We start from the raw sequence: 20301 nt of genomic DNA, 5'->3' as shown, positions 1-20301 counted from the left end.
AGAGTTGTTTTTCACAAACATTAATCAAACAGTATCATGAAATCCAACAAAGACATGTCAGGGATTAAAAAAAGGTCAAAGTAGAGTTAGATTATAAAACAGCATCCAAAGCTTTTGACATCTAGCAGAGGTCTGTTCAATCCACCATCCAAAAATAGAAAGAGTACTGTACAACCACAGTACATGTAAGCTGACAAGGAGAATGAAAAACGTCCAAGAGGCCAAAGGAGGATCTGAAGATATTCATAGCAGTGGTAAGGCTTATTTAAAACAATAATTGCTGATTATGCACTCTACAAATCTCCCATTCATGAAGGATTGGGAAGTTGGACATAGTGAGTAGGAAGATGAGTGGAGCTAAATACATCCAACATCAAAGACTTGGGACTTGGTCACCCTGAATGTAAATGCAATAACATATATCATTTTAATTATGCAATAAATGAATTGTCAGGAGTTTGAGCTGTTTTGAAAAGTGGGAAACGCTGGATTCATACAAGTGCTCGCCACACTTTTGATATTAAAAATATTTGACGTTATTTGACGACTTTGTCGTGGTTGTAACGTGCGACAAAGTAAAAGACACTTGAAGCAAATAAATAAATTCACAATACACTTTACGTTTACAATGGGAAGTTTCTAAAGCCTGATTGACTGCAAGGAACCTTTACACTTGAAAAGCATAGAAGATGGCAAAATTTGACAGAAGTGCACTGTCATTCTCTCTTCTAATTTCCCGTGGCCCATTATACAGTGTAGAGGAACTGGGGAGATTTGAAGTTATGACATTTAAGATCCAATAGTTCAGTTGCAAATACTTGTCAATACTTTTCATCTGCCAAATATTTCTAAAATCCTGTCTCTGATTAGAAGGATGCACAGCAGTTTTTATTTTTGACAGAATACATCAGAATATTTTCAAAGAAAGCTGTTTTTCTAAAAAAAACAATTTCATCATGTGTTGCTTTAGCTTTTGCGACCCCTCCCTGATTAGTTTCCCCCAAACCGAGAGAAAAGGCATAGGCAGTAATCAGCATCTTTGATATATTTCTAGCACAGAACATTAAAAGACAACATGGTGTGGCTTTAATTAAATGTTGACTGTTTGCCTGTAGTGTTTCTCAGATTCTCATTAGGGAGGCCAGTAAGGAGTGCACAGCAGCAGTTCACCCTAAAAGTAATTAGAGCTAAAATTTGCTTTTTAAAAAATGTGTTTAGGTAATAGGTTTCTCGTTTTGGCTTTTTTAAAACTGAGGCAAGCCATGATTTTTTTTATGGGAAGAATATCTTTCTCTGAGCAGAGTTTATGTTGGTGAAGACAAAATTGTACATTTGATGTTAACATTGAGATTTGCTCCTAAAATTATGTTCAATTTTAGGAATACAATTTCATCTGCCCAACTGGTGCAAGTTCTTGGTTAGCACCAGTACGTTCTGTTCTACTGCTGTAAGCAACACCGGTTTTGACACACACACAAAAAATAATTATATTGATGCCAACTCTTCAGTAAATCAGAGGAAACTACCACTTCCCACYRGAGCTGGAGATGCATTTCTAGGAGAACCACCAACAAATCAAAAATGCTGTGAACACTCATTTCTAAAACATTGCTTAGTATATATATTAAAAAGCCAAAAATGGCATACGGCAAAAGTAATCCAGATTTATAAAACAATGCACATGTAGACCAGAAAGCAATTTCTCCTTTATAAATCACAACTGCACCTAAACGTTTGCGTTCAAGGTTCTGCCTCATAACCTGCCCTTTACAGACTCACATTAAGCCATAAATGGTCAATGCAAAGTACCTTACCATTAAAGTTGAGGTGTACTTAACTGAGTCAGCTGATCAATGTCACTTCATGGTCAACAATGTCAACCACAGAGACAAGATTAAAGAAAACTTCCTGAGGCAGAAATTAATTTAAGTGAAAAAAAAAAAAAGTATTTTGGGGAGGCGCAGTAGAGGTTTGACAAATTAAAGTTATGCTGRCAATTTAGAAGGCCGATGATACGTTCCACAGTCGAGTGCTCATAGAAGTGAGCGGTATTAAAGTGTTCCTCCTCTGCTCTCTGGGGGTTTGGGAACCRGGATAGGAGCCAGCGAGCGCCTGATGGAGTAGCCACTGGCCCCCACAGGTTGCAGCGGAAGAGAGCATCAAATCAGGCCCAAAAAGTTTGAATTTCCTTCCAAATTTTCCCACTTGCAAAATCTTTGAGCTATGCCAGAATTATGCACAAGTGTCACCACTGTATTTAGACGTTTACAGCAATCAGTTTNTTATCATTTGTCAGCTTTAGGAATGGCTATTAATGTCAACTGGTTTGTCTGCTTAGCCTCCTTCGCTGCACCTTTAATATCGGGGTCGATCTGTCCATTCATTTCTGCTGATAGGAAGGTAAGAGCTTAGCGTGGCTAAGTAACACCCGTTTCATGTAAACAAAACCTTCACATACCGTTTTTTATTACAGTTGCACTGCATCTAGGTGGTACTGAGGATCTGATTATTGGGCATTTATCAGGTCACAGGTAAACGGCTGCTGCAAGTTATAAATTTTGTTGTAGCAGTTGAATTAATTTGCTATATTTCTTTAGCCACCTGATGACTCTTCGGCATTGCACCTGGATTGATACTCGCTGCTGTTTTGCCTAACTCCAAATTGTTTTAAAAAGACCAACTTGAACTTGCCCTGCTTCTGGGAGCAGTGATGGCGCTATTGAAGGAATGAACTGCAACATTGTAGCGCCATTGTACCACTGTTTTACTTGTATTGTTTCATTTTTTGTCTTTCTTTTAAGGACTGAGGCTTCTGTGGTGGCGGTGGTGACCCCTGGTGGCGGTGTCTTGTCTCGCGTGTTTTGTTGGAGCACCTTTTCTTTCTTTGCCGTGTTTTTGTAGTGTCTAGGTGATTCCCTTTTTTCTGCACTGGATGTTGCCCCTTTCCCTCACTACTTCCCCACTGGTAAGCCTCAGTTTCCTTTGCAATTTAGACGTTTTATGATAAATGTTGTTAACTGCATTCACTGTTTTAACCATTCAATTTCAGATCATTATTTTAAAAAAAGAGATTATAAAGACGAATAAACTTTGTAGAACTTCCTGAATCTTGTCTCATTTTCCAGCAGAACGTACTTGCGTCCTTTCATTMCATTTTCCTGGAATTATTCCAGGTGGCGTTGTTGGTCATTATAACCTGTAAGAGTTTATATCTTGGGTTCATAATTAAAAATAAAGAAAATCCACCCCCCCAGGTTGCCACATTAGTATGATGTTCTGTTTCTGAAATCCCATGCTAACTTTACCCAGATGTAGCAGGACGCACACTCCCGCTTTTGCCTCATCAGTCCACAGAACATTTTTCAAAAAGTTCTGAGGATCGTAAGCTGGGCCTCTGTGTTCATGCTTGGTCAACAGTGGTTTTGAACTTGGAGCACAACCAAGGATGCCAATTCTGCCCAGTCCTTTAATTACTGTTGAGGTTTGCAGTGCTTTATGTGTTGTTTGGGTTATTTTAGTCAAATCAGTGTGCTGTTTGAGTAATTTTGTTGTGCTGGACACAATGGTGAAAAGTTCACCATTATTCATTGTGTTCTCCATTTGTGGACAATGGCTCTCATCGAGGCTCAGTGCCCAATGCCTGTAAAATGGCTGTGCAACCCTTTACAGATGGATAAGATGTCAGTGATTTGTTTCCCATTTGTTCTTGAATTTTCTTTAGATCAGTTCATGAAGTCTTGATTTTTATAAAATATTTTAGCCTTTTTAGCCCACTTCTATTTAAGGGATTTCATGATTCTAAAGGTCAAGCAGTAACCAGGTCTTGCAGTAGCCAGACCTGATTATTAACTGTCCAAAAAACACAGTTAATCACATTTGATTCGCTAATGAACAATAGCAAAATTACCATTTCACATAGGGCCAAGTGGATTTGAATAACTTTGTCCTTGAATAAATGAAATCGTCAATGGAAAATAGACTTTTATCAACTCAAATCGTCTGATAATAGTTTGTTGGATGATCTGAAAAAAGCTAAAAACAGAACACCTTTTGCATCACTGTATTAGTGCGCTGAAAACGAAGGTGGAAGTGGCTGTTTTTATCATTCTATTATGATGTTTTGAGATTTTTATAGTACCCTCAAATACTTATACTTTATAATTTCCAAATGCAAAACCTAATTTCAATTTGTTAACAAATCTGTGCCTCTCACTGACACAGTTGCTAAAACAGATCGTGAAGCAGAGGCATACAAAACGTAGATATGCGTTAAAGCAGAGGTTCCCGAGTGCAGTCCTCCAGAGCTACACCCTGAAACTTTTAGATGCATTCATTTTGTAACACACCTGGATCGAGTGAATGGCTCGTTGCAGGCCTCTGACTCAGGCGCATTGGAGCACGGATGCATCTAAAGGTTGCAGGGTTTTAGCTCTTGAGGGCTGGACTTGTGTTAAAATAACACATATCCAACATAGAGGTGTATAAATTAATTTTAGATAGACAAGCTACTCTTTGCATTGTTTACAATCAAACTCGGATGCGGATCAAAGAAGCAAACTCTGGTCCACCTAAAAACCTGGGTCTTGGTTTGTTTGAAGATAACTCTAGTGAAGTTTGAATGACTGGAGACCGGTCCAAAGGCAGAATGAACTATACCTCAGGGCATTCTGGGTAAGAACCATTCAGAGAACTGGTAAAAGACTTGTGGTCTTTTACCAGTGACAAAAAAAATCCTACAACTGCTAAAATCTGATACTACTCCATATTTATTTATATTTTGTGAAGTTGTGCACATGTCTTTGCAGAAGTTTTTGTGTCATTTTCTTCATTGGTTCTGGGTGCAGCGAAAAATCAGGCACCAGCGGGGTAGCAGGTTTTCAAAGGGCTTGGTTTGTTTAACACAGTGCAGTGTGAAAGTGAACTGCACCAGCTGGAAGTGTRACAAATGTTGCAGTTTTGGACACCAATTGAACTGAGTCAGGTGTGAAAACACACTAATAGCTCCAACATTCCTAAGCTCCAAAGGCAAGTTGTTCAATATACTGTTTGAAAGTAAAATAAGACAATACAACAACTAGCCAAAACCCTAAAAGACCATACTGGGACATGAATACAGTAAAACAGTTAATGACAAGGAATCTCACAATATACCCACCAAAACCTGGTCTATACTGAGAGAGGTAAATGTATGTAGGTAAGGCAATGCGACTCAGAGGCAAACAGAACCAACATTAAAAAAAATTTAAAAAACATAATTTAAAAACCACACACTWATAAAAAATAACCAAAAAACCTGAAAAAACCATAAACAAAAAWTCCAAACTTTAGGATCTTAGATTCAGATATTCCAGAGAAATTAAAAAAAGAATATCAAGAGCAAAATACTCTGTGGCTGTTAACTCGAGGCCCATAGGGTGCTATTAAAAACTATGATTCTGCAGTGGAAATGCTAACTGAGGTCAAGAACACTATGAGTAAACATGATGCCTCCACAAATGCAAATTAAAGCTCTATTGAGCGAGGCTAAAAAAAAAAGGACAGAAATAAAAGTTGAGTTTMTATRGATGAGGGATGAAGGTGAGGCTGGATTTAGATTAAATATCACCAGATGAAAGGATTCCTCCTGTCTCTGTGGGTAAAAGCAATTAGAAATGGCAGATCACAGTTACACCTCAAGTAAAAAATCCATCATTTCCCCTTAAAAATAGATTGTAAAAAGTACACAGACACAGATGGCTAAACTGCTCAAAGACGAACGCATTTTCGCCCAAGTGCACACAGGTGTTCTAAGGAGTATCTGATTGAATTTACRGCAGCCTAAGCCCAGTGAGCAGAGACCAAATAGCATCCGTAGCGTGTGTTTAGAGSCCCCCTAGGACCATTAAATCAGCCCAGAGTGGATCAGGAAATCATTGCTATAGTGACGGGGAAAAGAAGAAGCCTGATTTACGCTGTCCTTACCTCACGCTGTAAACACGTTGTGTCCAGTCACTCGCACGGACACACACACGGGTCATTTCTGCTTTTCTTCCACTTAACCATTTAATATTGTGGGTTTGGTTTGATGGTGTGAGGCTGGCCTCCGTTCAGTTCAAAGCACAGGAAGTCAGTCAAGGCTCTGCAGATGAGAGAAACGGTCTCCTGGGCGGGCTCTGCACTAGMTGCAGGCCAAAACTCTGCTGAACACTCAAGGCATTGTSCTCTGTATTTTATGGTTTTATTGATGCTTTAAGTGACTAGRATTTAGCAGTACTTCAGGAAAGAGCATCAATTTTCTTAAAGCGAACATTCATTTTACACACCAGACAYTGGCATGTATACGATGCTAAATTATGCTCATGGTGCTACAACATAGAAATTTTGCTTCATCTTTCTCCAACTTGGTTGTTTAAAAGAAAATAATGCATTGTTTTTCTTTTAGAATTTTTCTCTAGTCTTTTTCTTTATACATTGAATGTTATATATGAGATTGAATGAACATGTGTAATCATGCTGCATGTTTTTACCCAAGTTTATTTGTACTATTTAACTGATGTAGCAAATGAGGCTGACAGGCACTTGGCATCTTTGGTGGTACAACAACGAACAAATGAAAAGATTTTGAGTACAGGCACGCAAAGCAATCATAGACAGCAAACAGTCTTTAATTTAGATGAAAAATAAAAGGCAAGCAAGATAAAAACCTAACTTGTTAGAAAGCAAACAGTGATCCCTTGTCACACGAAGCTACATTATCTTCCTTATAAGAAATAATTCCTTCCTGCTGAAACAGGAGCAAATAAGGAATGGATATGTTCATGTTGTTTCGCATCCTTCCGGCCAGAAAGCGTACCTGGCGGCAGATTGAAGTAACCAATACTACAATCTTTAGATAAGTAATTTAATTTTAAATAAAAAGTGTGACATCCAAAATAAAATGAACAACAGGACAAAAAAGAAAAAGTCCACTCTGGAAAGCTGTAACCTCACTTTATTTTTCAAAACACATCAAAATAAATCGTAAAAATTACTAAGAAGTTTAGCACTTATTTGATCTAAGGTCAACACAGATCTGATTACACCTGAATCACCCCGCAGCATTTTTCAGGGGGTGGAGGTACAGGGACAGAAGCAAGAGGTGAGAGCCCTTCGGAGCGCTGCATCTAATGGACACGAGGAGATGTTAAGTTGGAGGTGAGAAATAACTGCTGCAATGCGGGCAAGTGAAGAAGTGGTTTAGCAGGGAGGAGCAAATGTCAGGCCTCTGAGTGCTTTGCTGAAGGAGAACATCAATCCACAGTCTACTTAGTTCATCTCTGCCTTCACACTAACAGTCCCAACACTCGGGGCAGGAAGGACATAATCGGGCCCTGCTGCATTGACACTGCTGTGCAACTGAATAACTCATTTTCACCAAACATGCAATTACTTTCTGTTCTGGCCTTTATCCACCCTCCTTTTTGTGCAGGTAATATTAAATCTACTTAGCTTTACTAATGCAGCAAAGGGTTATCAGGCTAATTATCTCTCTCGGTGTGTCATATTGAAAATGAGAACACCTGTGCACGCTTTTTCTTTTTTTTTTTCATTTTTTCTTTGCCTGTAACTTTTCTGCTGCTGCAGTGCCTGTTTGAATGCAGCCCTCCACCCTAACTGAACTGCAGCATTAATATCCATCCCAGAAATGACTGCAAAGAAAGGACTGCAAAACGTGACACAACGTGTGAAAAGTTCACCTCAGCTGTCCAACACGACGCATCTGAAGCAGGATTTATTACCAGCATGACTCACATGTGATATGTAACACATTGGCCTCATTTCCATTCCTCTGAGTAGTTTGTGTACATTCTTATGCTTTTCCCTCTGTGCTGTTTAGTTTGCCTCCCATTGGAGTGTTGACAGACACTGGATGCTCCATGCTGTGGAGATGCAGAGAGCGTGGGAGTTGATGGCCAGGATTATGTGAAGAGGCGCAGTAAAACTCTACTTTCTCAGCAATAAGGGAAATGCATGTATTCTGCATCAAGCAAAGGCGATACAACATTACATGTGCAATCATAATTTCAGACAGATTTTAAATATTAATCCTTAAAATTAGTAAAGAAGTTTAAAAGTTCAGAAGTGAGGAACATAACATGTTACTGTCATTTAGAACTTTCCTACGGGCTTAAAATTTTTATTCAAACCTTACTTTGTAGTCACAAACTTTAACTTTAGAGTTGAGTTTATGAAGAAACATCTGGGCAAAACCCACCAGTTCCTGCCTTACTGGTTTAGCTACATGTATCTACAGTGCACTTTTTAAATTTTGCTTCATCTTCCAATCTGCAGATGAAACCGTCCTCTTGTTTGCCTCCTTTGGTCTCTATTTGCTGTTAATATAGTTTCTGCTTTCATCTTCTTTTTTTTTGAGATAGCACTGAGAAATGAAAGACACGGAACATATTTTGTTAAAGTGTTGACGAGTTTTGTATTTTAAAGGTTGCTGAAAAGCAAACAGATGGCCTTTAGAGTTCCAGTCTTTCATGACAGGAATGCAACCTCCTTGTAAATATGAAAGAACCATCGCTGTACGCTGGATTTTTATGTTGAAGAAACATATTTTTGGTTTTGTGCAAGAGAATATTTCCTCTAAATGTTATTTTAATACCTATTTCAAACTTTAATAAACAATAAAATTGTATTGTTAACTGTTTTTGCCCATGTAATAATCAGTGAAAAGGGATTTCATGTTACCTTTTCACACACTTTCTTAATTTTGGATCTGTAATGGTGTTTGGGCCATCAAAGGAATTTTAATTGTCTAAAATATTAATAAGTAACATTAATTTTAATTCGCAAAACTTAATATGATTCCTAATGTAATTATCAKCTTTGTGGTTGCAACAGGAAAAAAGCAAGTTTTGAGTTTTAAGCTCTTCAAAGTTAAACACTTTTCTAACTTCCTGTACTGGCTTGCTGTACCACAGTGCTAACACTATTTTGTACATAAACAAAAAGACAGGAGTTTTTTTTTTTCCACCTCAAGTGAAAAACAAATAGGTTCCCAGTCCAATAAAATTACTGGCTTCATTTCATTGTTTATAGCAGACAATCATTGATTAACATATCGGTTCTGTTAAAATATTGATCAAAGCTTACATAAAACCCATAACATTGCGGCACTGGGGACGTTTTGCTACATAAAACAATGACAAGGTCACTTTGAGTTTTGAAACAAGCATTATATATAACTAAAACATTACCCAAAAAATTCCTGTTCCTAAAGAAGCTTTAAAACTCTTCTGGAGTCCTTCTCAGCAATACTGAAAGAAAGTACCTTGTCTAAGTCAACACAAGCAGTTTTCACTTTCTTAACTGCATCATCAGTTATCAATAGTCATTATGGAGACAAGCCTRTCTTGGCCTATAGAGGTTTTGTGTGTGCCAGGAGTCAGACGTCATGATTGCTACAGCAAAGGGTAGGAGAGGGCCAGAGCCTTTCCTCTGCCAAAAATGCCACTGCCAGTAACAACAATGTCTTCTTCAATATCTGAAATGTTTTCACTTTCCCAAATTTATACCTACCTATGTGAGAAAAATCCTTGCAACGTTGCATCTTACATTTATTTTTGTAGCTAATCACTAATACCAATGAGTCAACTAACATTCACAAATTAAAAAAAGCAATGTTAAATAATTTGTGTCTTATAGTTTTGTGTTTTAAATGCTGTGAGGAGGAGATCTGATCAGGTGTTAAAACCTTAGACGTTTGCTGAGCTAGTAGGCTTGATAAGATCAGGTCTCACACAGTAAAGCAGATGTAAGACAACAGCTGACAGGAGACAAACTGTACCAGCGACAACGGCTCGGCTCTGGACTGCAACATCTGTTTTGGCTTCAGTTCACATCACAGARGATCTAGATGGAAGACGGTTGTTGAAAACTGATACTATGGCTGTAGTAATCATAATGATTTTGGTGATTTGTGCATATTCTGTTAAGAAATGAGTTTTACACTTGAATTACTTCCTTACATGCACAGTTGAGTGAGACAGTGGCTGACTGACTACGGATTGTTTTGTCAGATGGTGCATTTGTTTGGAGTACAGCATCATGTTTCGCTGAAGAGGGTTTTTCATTTTAAGTAAGTGACATTAAGCACCAGATTTAGTTCTTTCTGTTTTTAGAAACTTTCACTCCTACACTCCTGATTTCAACCTGCTATGACTCAGGACTACTAATTGTCTTCATGGCGTGAAGGAACCCTGAGGGGTATCAGAAAATAACTTTGAGTGATTTTTTTTTCTTTTTCWTCACCCAGATCTTTAATTCCAAGTGTGTAATGTGATCACCTATACAGTATGTGTTTATGCTGAATGTATATGGGAATGCTTGTGTGCAAATTCTTCAATTATTCAGACAAGGAACATTTGAACTAAAGTCAAAACACTGAAATACTTGACATGCTTCTGAAACATTAAGAGCACTGAAGTTCAAACTTCTATCAACAACTTTGATTTTTTTTTAATCTCCTTGGCTCAAATGAATTTCAGAGGATAAAACTTCCCTAAAATAAAACAAAATGTTAGATTTGGATTTGTGTAGTAGTAAGATCAAACTGGAGAGAATAATGCCACCACAGATGAGATGAAAAACTGTTATGATTCATGTACTGTCCATGCTGTGTTAAGCACTCATTCAGTTCTGATCACGGATTTACCCCTCCTGCCAAGCCCTTCACGGATCCCTTCTATTCTGGATCCACAGAAGCCTGTTCCCCTGTTTCCTGCATCTCCCTGTCATCAGACCCTCTGTTCCTCTGCTCCACCCGTCCACTGCTCTACAGGTCAGTTAAGCTGAACATTTCTAAGATACCCCTCCTTTGTCCGTGCATCACCAGTCTTCTCCCCTCTCTCCTCAGTGCTGTGTTTGATGACCTCTCCCTTAGCTGAAACCAGTATCTGAAAAAATAAACTTTGTTTTCCTTTTTATACTCCTGTGTGTGGTTGAATTTCCAGGTCCCCTCTGAGTACCCTTACAAAAAACAAGGAATTTATCTCAAGCAAGAACGTTCTCCTGTCTTAAAGATGTGTGCTGCACATGTTTACCACTATACAAATTGCTATTAATTCACTAAATCAACAAATTTTACAGCAATTTGTATGGTAATTGGTTCTCACCCTTCTATGTTCTCAACTCTAACTATTTGTTAAGTATGTTGTACTGGCGGTCACGAAAATGCTAAAAACAAGTTATTTAAGTTTAAAGTCAGAGAAATGAGAGCCTGGAATCTGTTTAGGAAGTGTTTCACTAAATATTCACACAATAACAATATTTTGAGATGTGATTTCAGTTGTCTTTAAGGAGCACTGGGCCATCTCACTCTGAAAGCTAAACATGTTTGCAGTTTTTCTTGAATAGGTCCAACAAATTTCTCAAATGTCCTCAGAGTTTACGGCTGGAATTCAAATTCCAAATATCAAGAAGTTGCATTTTAAATTTGGGAGCAGGATTTCAAATCTGTGTAATGTTTGAATTTAAAATGTCTGCTTTCTATCAAGTGCAATCTGTTTAATTCAACCATCAGCACAACTTCACTCCAACACCGTCAGCKCAAACGGCGCACTTCTCTCTCGGCTCKCTCTGCTTTCACAGTGCAATCTGTGATCAGAGGTGTAATTTCAGCACGCATATTCAACTATATTAARCTATCTATTGGATTCAAAGTTCTATCGAAACGCAAAAATATGCACTTATGTAAAGATATAAATACCTCAAATATGAAAAATCAATACGGCTGAGTATAATTATGCTTAAGGAAAAAGTTATTCCTTTTTTGGTTAGATGCAGACTGTGTGYTTACAGACTCKGTTAACTTAATAGACAATTATGTCAAGTAGAAGGTAAAAAGAGAATTATGCTGTAGTTTAATAAAAACTAATTTGCCTAAAATCATTGTCCCGTATTTGGTAATTATCAATCAACTAACTGAAGTCAAATCACCAAATTAATCTGACGTTTAAAAAAAAGGCAATGTATTGGAATTGGTATCTGCGATAATATGCTTGCATTTACTTGCTATCGGATCAATACCAACATTTCCATTATTGCACAGCCCTAATACAGTTATAGAAAAAACAAGTGGTCAACAAAATCATCAACTCAATTACTTAGAAAATAGTACCAGTGCCATGTCAACCAGTCCAAATATGCTGGAAGGACTGAATCTTCATGTGCAGAGAGCTTATTATTACAGTAACATTGGCATGGCTTTCTATATGTTCAGAGCAGTTTTGTCTGAGTGAACTACAGAAAAGACGTGAGGTTAAAAAGGATATCACTGTCACTKTCAGTGTTTTAATTGGTAAATTAAGAGACGATCAGCGTTTAGGCCTGTTGAGAAAGATTACAATACAACTTRATTTCTGTGGTTGTAGAATGGAGTTTATGTAAAACATTCTAAAAAAAAAAAAATCAAATATGTAAATAAGCATTCTCGTAACAAAATTATGTATCATTTTGTGGCAAATGTAAAATATGGTAAAAGGCACCAAGAATTAAAGAAATATGAATATTTTCTTTAAGCCATGTATGATCTCTGGTCTTTTTTAGTCAGGATTTAGTTCATATTTGAAGTCACTTCTGCCAACACAAAACTCGTGTTGAACTGTGATTAATATGAGTCATCATTAAGAAATCAGCGTCTTTTTGTAGACCCAGAGTGACATTTTCACACCCAAACATTTTTGGAAGAGTCACATTCTTATCTCTGTCTTRACATCTATGCCTAAAAATAGATGTAATACTTTGTGTCAAAGAAGCTTCTGTTTCAAAATCTGTCTTACTAGGCTTTCTTTTGCTCACACACACAGACACAGTATACATTTCACTGTCTTCTCAGTCTCTTTACCCAGCAGCCTGAGGTAACTTTTAACATTTCCATGGTTTCTCTCAGTGGAAGTCAACGCCTCCCACTGTTTTCCTCAGAACTGCCCGTCTGTCCTTGATTATCCTTTCACCATGTTCTAACTTTCTCTTTTCCTGGGTCTTGAGGCCATGTTGTTTAGTAAAAGAAAAAAAGCAAAGGTTTTACTAGAAAAAAAATGCAATGTAAGCCATAGAGGCATGGTAGTAAGCCTTTGCAATAACTAGTAAACGTGCAGGCAAATRAAAAAATATTCTAAAATCTGTTTTCATCCCAAACATATATGTTTAATTTTGCAGCAGAAAGGCAGTCACTTGGATCACAGACAATGTAACATGGCTGACAAAATGTTTTGCATTTATAGAATCGTGCAAACATTTTATACTACAACTCAGTTACTTTATCCTTTGCTACAATGGAATGATGGACTTTCAAATAATCTTTAAAAGCTGATTAATCTCTATGCTTTCTGAAGGTCTCTCAAGGTTGTTTTTTTTCACAACTTGGCTCCTCTATTTTTGTCTAGACCTACCATAGAAACATATTTTGTGGCATAAGGGCTGTGGAGATAAAAATAACAAGTAAAAAAAGCAATATACAGTTGATAAACTGTAACTGAAAATTTCTCGTATAAGATGTGGGCGAGAATATAGAAAACCTGACACTGGATCTGAGATGCATCATCCTTTAAATAAGCCAAATTTTCAGCTAAAAGGTCTTCATGGGTCACTTGATCAGTGGTAAAGTGTTTCAAGTGCCTTGAGACATTTGTTACAAATTGACTCTATAAATAAACTCAATTATTTAAATGTTATGTGTCAAGCTGTAATATACATGTATATTCAGTAAAAACGTAGGTACAAACAGTTTTTTGGAAAAAGCTTCTGGTTGCAAAGTGTCTTAAGGTTAGCTTAAAATATTAGGTTGATGCTAATATGTCTGAAATGTTCACACAGAACAACGGTTAATGATGTGAGAATGGAGTGTTTAACACCTGAATGATCCACACACTCACACACACTCACACAATACATTCCTCAAAATTGTGAGGCACTAAAATGAAAGTAATTGAACTGTAATGGGTGAAAAAAGCAGACAATGTCCATACAAGAAGAGCAGACCCAATGAAACAAACATGTTCTGCAATAAGTTTTGTTCAGAATCAGACTCAGCACACTCCATTCCTGCAAACCACCCATCCACCGCTTTCTTCTTAAACCCTAAAGCTGAMAAAAGTACCGCTTTTGTCAGGTAGGTCTGCTGTGATTATAGTTTTCACAATTTTTTTTGCACATTTCCTGAACAGTTGAACATCTATGAAAGCCAATTTTAGTCTTGATGTCATTTTGAGTCATCCTGCGTGGTTCCAATTTCTGGTGTGGTGTACATTTTATTCCAGCAACTGGCGGGGGGGAAAAAATTGGTCAACTGTTTTCTCAGATCATATCTGACACAGCATTGCAAGAAATAGTCAATAGGGCATTGCTGCATAACTACTGTAGATTTGAAGGGAGCACCGCAGAAGAAAACAATCCTTATTGGGGTGAAACTACCACCAGATCCCTGRATAAGGCAGGTTTTCTTTTTACAAGAAGGCRCTGATTTATTTCGCAGTCCAGCTGGGACTTGTGATGGGCGATTAAACATCTATTTATCTAAATATAGTCATAAACCACTAAGTGTGTAGAGATTTTGTCTCCCAGTAAAACCTTGCAMATCATTGCTATAAAGATTATTATTCTTCCCATAGGGCATGTGTCAGTCTCAAGTAATGATCAATGAGAGCCCTCCCTCTGTCTCTCTATCTTTCTCTCTCATCAAGATTTAAGATTTGTGCATCACACACAGGATTCCCTCTTATTTTCATGTCAAAATATTATATTTTTTCCATGTTCACGCTTATAGAGTTCACAGCCCTCTTAGTTATAAAAGTTAWATCAATTTATGAGATACATTTCTACAGTGCCCAACTTTAAGTATGGAATCTGCAAAAACCACAATAAGATTTAGTGTAGCGGAGGACAAAGTAGTGAATATGACGACAGTACTGCAGATGAATAAACAAAGACGAACAGGGAAACAGGTAATCCATCCCATAAGCTGGTTGGGTGAATGGATTGGAAGAGTTGGTAAACTGAAAGACACGTGGATGGATGAAAAGATGTAACTTTTATATTATGGAATCAAATGAGGAAGTAAAAATATTTTTTTCGACTAACAATTTTTTTTTTCCAAATTCATCCAGATCAAGTCTCAAACCATTACGTCATCCTACACAAAGTGTTTGTCAACCAAAAACAGTTAAGCTAGCACTGCCATGTTGTAAAGATTTACAGCTTCCAAGACAACTAGCGATTCTTAGCATATTTGCTGGTCTTTGCTGTTTGCAACTTTGTCCATCTSAATATGAATAATGCTTCATAATCCACTTTAAAAAGAAAATCTTCATTAAGCAATTACAGACTGAATCCCAATAAAAAGCAGTAGCAAGGTATATTTTCTATGTAGAGAAACTGAAACCATGCTGGGGTGCACAACGAGCAGCTTGACATAGATCAATCCTTTGCTATTTTGGTAACCTTGTGTACTTAGCAAACACAGATACCAAAATAGCACAATCAACTGCATTGGGTTTCACTACACTCAGGCCTTTTCTTCTGAAACCACTTCCCCTTGGTTTAACAAACTTTTAAAAGAAGTCCCAGTATTGTATTTGTTGTGAATTAGAGGCCATCGGAAATGGGCTTGCACAGTAAGTGATGACTGTGCCAGCCGCAATGACACCAAGGAGCCTAGAGCTACTGAACACTCGCTCGGAACGTAGCACAGTCTCTAATTAACTAATAAAATATTAACCACCTCTTCATTTTCCCCTTATTCTGTCTACCTCTGTCTACCCTTTGCTCTCCGTTTTTCTTAATACCCATCCTCTCTATCCCCATTTTTCAAAAACCTGCCATATGATCTTACATACAGTGGAGACAGTCAATCTTCTATAAAACATGGTAAAGTCCATGAACAGGCAATACAGCCATGTTTCTACATCARTTCAGCATTAGAAACTTAGGGGTTATTAAAAAAAAACATGGGGCATCTAGCACAAAGAAAAAATGATACAGACTACTCTTTGAAAATCTAACAAAATACACACACTTTTCTTTTGTTATAACTCAAACATAATACATATTCAACCCTTCTAGGCTCACATAATAGGTGTGAATGTCAGCATCCATTGTGTGTGTGGGCTTGTGGCTTTTTGCTATATGTTCACAAGGGACTTCTCACAAGGTGGAAAACAAAAACATACAAGGAAAACAATGAGAATACCATGAAACAGACATACACGGTCCGCAGTACACAAAGGATTCCATACTGTCCCCCCACCAATACACACACGCACTCTGAGCGACAGCCCCTCGGTCCATGTGCTGCTGTGATATTGGCAGCTCGGCTCGGTGCCCATCAATAAAGCTCTGGAACAGGCCAGAGGGCCAAGGCCCCCATGCTGTTCTCCCAGGTGCCTGATCTATATTAAGGTGGGTTGCAGACCAGCTAAGCCAGCAGGGGGTGCACAGCGAGAGCAGATAAGGCAGCTTGAACAGTCGTTGGCTACCTCCTGCCATGACTCTTTTAAAGGAAGATACTTATTAGCCAAGCCCAGAAAACGTGTAAGGAGGTTGAAATGCTCAGTCTTAAACTGTGTTAGTTTGGTAAAGTGGCTGCAGGAGCAACCTAAAAGAAACTATGACTTTTTATTGATCAATTAGTGTCTTTGTGGCGGTGGTGGGACAACCAAACGGTCTGAAGATTCACCACATTACAATTGTGTGTCATTTGTATTCTAGATTAACTTTTTTTTATTCCAAGTCTAGGTGAAGTCCCAAGTCTTTCAGAGCYTTGTCATCTTTAAGTCCTTCAGGTGCAAGTCAACTATCAAGTCTTTGAGAGACATTTCATGTCTTAGTTCTTTGAGGTGCTAGTTAAGCTTCAAGGTTTGAAGATGCAAAGTGTTAAGCCTTTGAGATGCAAATCAAGCATTAAGTCTTTGAGGTGAAAAAATATAGAAAATATAAGACTATACAAGAAGTGTATAGTTTACATAATAAGAGAAATAACACTATTAATTGATATGTGTCAACTTCTAATTTCAGCTGTATGAGCTTTGMGTTATCTTTTATGAAACATGATCTTTAATGCAAACGGTGAGCTCATTTCTGCTCATGGTACTTTCATTTTGGGTTTTCTAAACCTGGATATGGTGAATACACAAGACAATAGGGTAAGGATGACAAAAAAATAGAAAAAAAAACATTCCCTCAAGGCACATTATGTTGAAAAAGATCCTTTTTTTTCTTCTGTAGGTTTGGAAACATAAGTTGTCAACAAAGCAATTTAAAAGCCCTAGCATGGTGCGCACAGCCAGATAATTTAAGTTGTGCTGCATTATATTGTGTAATAATTACAGCTTATTTTATTTTTATAATGCCAAATCAGAAAAAAAAAATKATCTCAGGGCACCATACAGTTTTATGATTTTAAAATGTTTTTGTTTCCCCTACAAAGCAGCTTAGAAAGTTCATAACAGGTGAACCAGTGAAGAGGGGTTTCTACTTATTGATTTCTGCAGACATCATTAGAAAAGTCTCAGGGAAAAAGAAGTCACTTTGTGGCTATATATAATAACACCTTTCATGACTAATAAAATATACTTCAGCTTATTGRTTAATGACTAAATAYAGTAAATCAGTACTGAGGAACAATTACACAATACAGTATCGATTGTGGTCTATGACTTTACAATGGGTTTTTCTGTAATGGATTCATATGGCTTCCAAACATTCATCCATTCATCCATTCAGACATATATAAATACTTCAAGCTTTTCTGTCACTTTGTGATGTCACTAACAACCAAAACTTACATTCAGATTGCTAGAACTGCAGATTGCGCCTGAGAATTTAAAATATATTTTCGAGCAAAGTAGTTCTTTGTAGCAGATACAATTATACATRTATTCTATTAATTATGGTGACACATAGCAACCCTGTTCAGTTTATAGCTTGATTTGATGGCTACTACAACCAAAAATGCTCAAAATGTTCAATGTTTTTTGGACATATTTTATAAAGTGAACCTGCTTTAAACTCAATGCAAGATCTGTTTGTTGTGTTCCTTGGTTGAAAAGGAATAAATAATTTTGCAAGGCACTTCAAATCCCCAGTGCAACCCAAAATGTATTTAGTAAGTGATTTTAATGTTTCACAAGTTTATATGGCRTTTRATGTAAAAGATGTATGATGTTTTGAATTCCAATGGAAATAAACAAATACTGATGTTAAAGTCAAAGTTATTTTATTTTTGTTTAACAATACGCTATCCAGCCACCAATCCTCAGCTAGGTCCACAGACATGTTTTGTTTTTTTTTGTTTTTTTTCAAGCACACCTGGAAGCTACACAATCTACCTTTCATCACAAAAGGCTGATAGCATCAGTCGTCAGAGGGGCCATACTGGACCAGGACTAAACATACACAGGTGCACTGGTGACTCCCTCTTGTGCAACCAAGCCGCCACAGAGGCACTTACAGTGGCAAACCTCTGACAGATAAAGGGAACCCTTCCAGTAGCAGGTGTTCTGTCCAAGTCCAGCTGTGCCAATCTGAGCTTTTAACAAAAATGTAAGCACAGGCTGTGTAAAAGTAAAGTTTCTAATCTAACAAGTAGCAGCATAACTTGTCTGAAAACACTAAAAGCTACTTTGGGCAATTGGGTGAAACAACGCTTGGGTTTTGTGTGCGATACCAATCACTGTTTGTCAACTGTAGTCAAAATATTATCTTATGCCAGGACATGGTAAACATGATGTGCATTTTCCTGCATCACCTTTTTTTGTTCAAAATCGTCTAACTTCAAGTTTACCTCCTCTTTTTTTTTTTTTTTTTTTTTTCAGATCACAAAATAAACTGTAATGAAAAGAACAGTCAAAGAAGACTTTGTTAAATCGTATGTGAGGCAGGCTAAGATTTATCTGCTAAATCAAATACTCATTTAAAGTTAAATAGGAGCTGAGAAATGAGAAGGAATGAAATAAAGGGGTTAAGTCATGTTAAAAATTTCTTCTGACACAGTGTGAATGTGTTCCAATACAACCAAGTCTCTAATCAAACTTATCTAAAATATTAAACACTAAAATCTTAAACTGACTTGTTTAAGATGTTACAAAGTCACTTTGTATTTCATCCTTCTGATAATACAAATTGCTGTTGTGATTTGCTTAAATTGTTTACAATTATTTTCATTAGCAGTTTAATCTGTTACAAGCATTGCCTCGGGGTGGAGATTTCCACTGATCTCCAAAAACCACACCGATTAACAAACACACACATCAAGCTAATTTTTAATAATAATATTCAAATTAGTTTTCCCAGAGCACTATGGTTATTAATCAGCAGGTAACCATTGACCAAAGAGACACTTCAGGACTCATATTGCAGTAACTAAGATCAACACTGCTACACTGAAACAGATATGACTAAAACACCTTGGACAAGTCTGCAGGTGTGTAGTACATCGGTGAATCACCTCTGGGCCTTGTGTGTTGAGGACCAGAGACTCCTGCAGGAATTATTAGTGCAGTGCTTTGGTTCAAAAATGTATTGCCTGTCAGTATAATCCTGTGAGAATTTGCACAGTCCCCAAAACAAAACTGCAATGGCATATTCTAACCTTGCACAATGCATCTATAAAATACATCACATAGTGCTGCTGCCCACTGCTTTTCAACATGCACAAAGCAGCAAACTGACCATCAGAAGAGGATGAGATGAGTTTGACAGTTACAGTTCTATTGCAAAAAAAAACTACATTCAAGTCTGAAATATGTTTTTAATAAGGCAAATGGCTTGAATATAATAAAATGTTTAGTTTTAGATGTTGATAAGATGCTTAGCCATTAAAATGTTTGCACTTATAATTTTCATGTTCTTAATTTAATTCATCTTGAGATGTGTTTAAGTTTAAATTTCAGTTCACTGAAGCTCTTCGAAAACATTTTTAGTAATTTGGATTCAAATTAAGAACTTTGTTTTCTACATTGTACAAATCAATATTGTCTTTATTTGAAGGGAAAATTTGGGAGCACCTAACTTTTGTGCTGGTGCATCAATAAAAATAAAAAATGAAAAACTCTGGAGTGTGCAGCCAGTGCAACAAGTTAGTTTAGATCTCTATAAAAGGGTGGAAAAAATCGTATGCTATTTTAGTCATGTGACTGACAAAAACATTTATTACTTTAATTTGCATTAGTTATAAAACACTACTTTGTAACCATTTGATAGTTTTTACAGTTGGTGGAATGTAGGTGGAATGTATGTTTGCGAGAGTTAAAATTGCCCCAGGAAGAAAATGTTTGCATA

The 20301-nt window shown here is 37.1% G+C and overlaps 1 protein-coding gene and 1 long non-coding RNA gene across 2 annotated transcripts in view; one reads left to right on the top strand and one right to left on the bottom strand.

Moving 5' to 3' along the window:
• nalf1b (NALCN channel auxiliary factor 1b) overlaps window positions 1-20301 on the bottom strand; it is a 118599-nt gene that overhangs the window by 68401 nt on the left and 29897 nt on the right. The window lies entirely within an intron of this gene.
• Window positions 10742-10954, top strand: LOC103459642 (uncharacterized). The gene is made up of 2 exons (XR_532785.2): window positions 10742-10807; window positions 10883-10954. It is a non-coding gene; the product is annotated as an uncharacterized LOC103459642 (long non-coding RNA).

This window comes from Poecilia reticulata, linkage group LG2 (genome assembly GCF_000633615.1).
Source record: "Poecilia reticulata strain Guanapo linkage group LG2, Guppy_female_1.0+MT, whole genome shotgun sequence".
In the NCBI taxonomy this organism is placed as follows: domain Eukaryota; kingdom Metazoa; phylum Chordata; class Actinopteri; order Cyprinodontiformes; family Poeciliidae; genus Poecilia; species Poecilia reticulata.
Note: the sequence above shows the minus strand (reverse complement) of the source record. Positions and strands in the feature narration are given on the sequence as shown.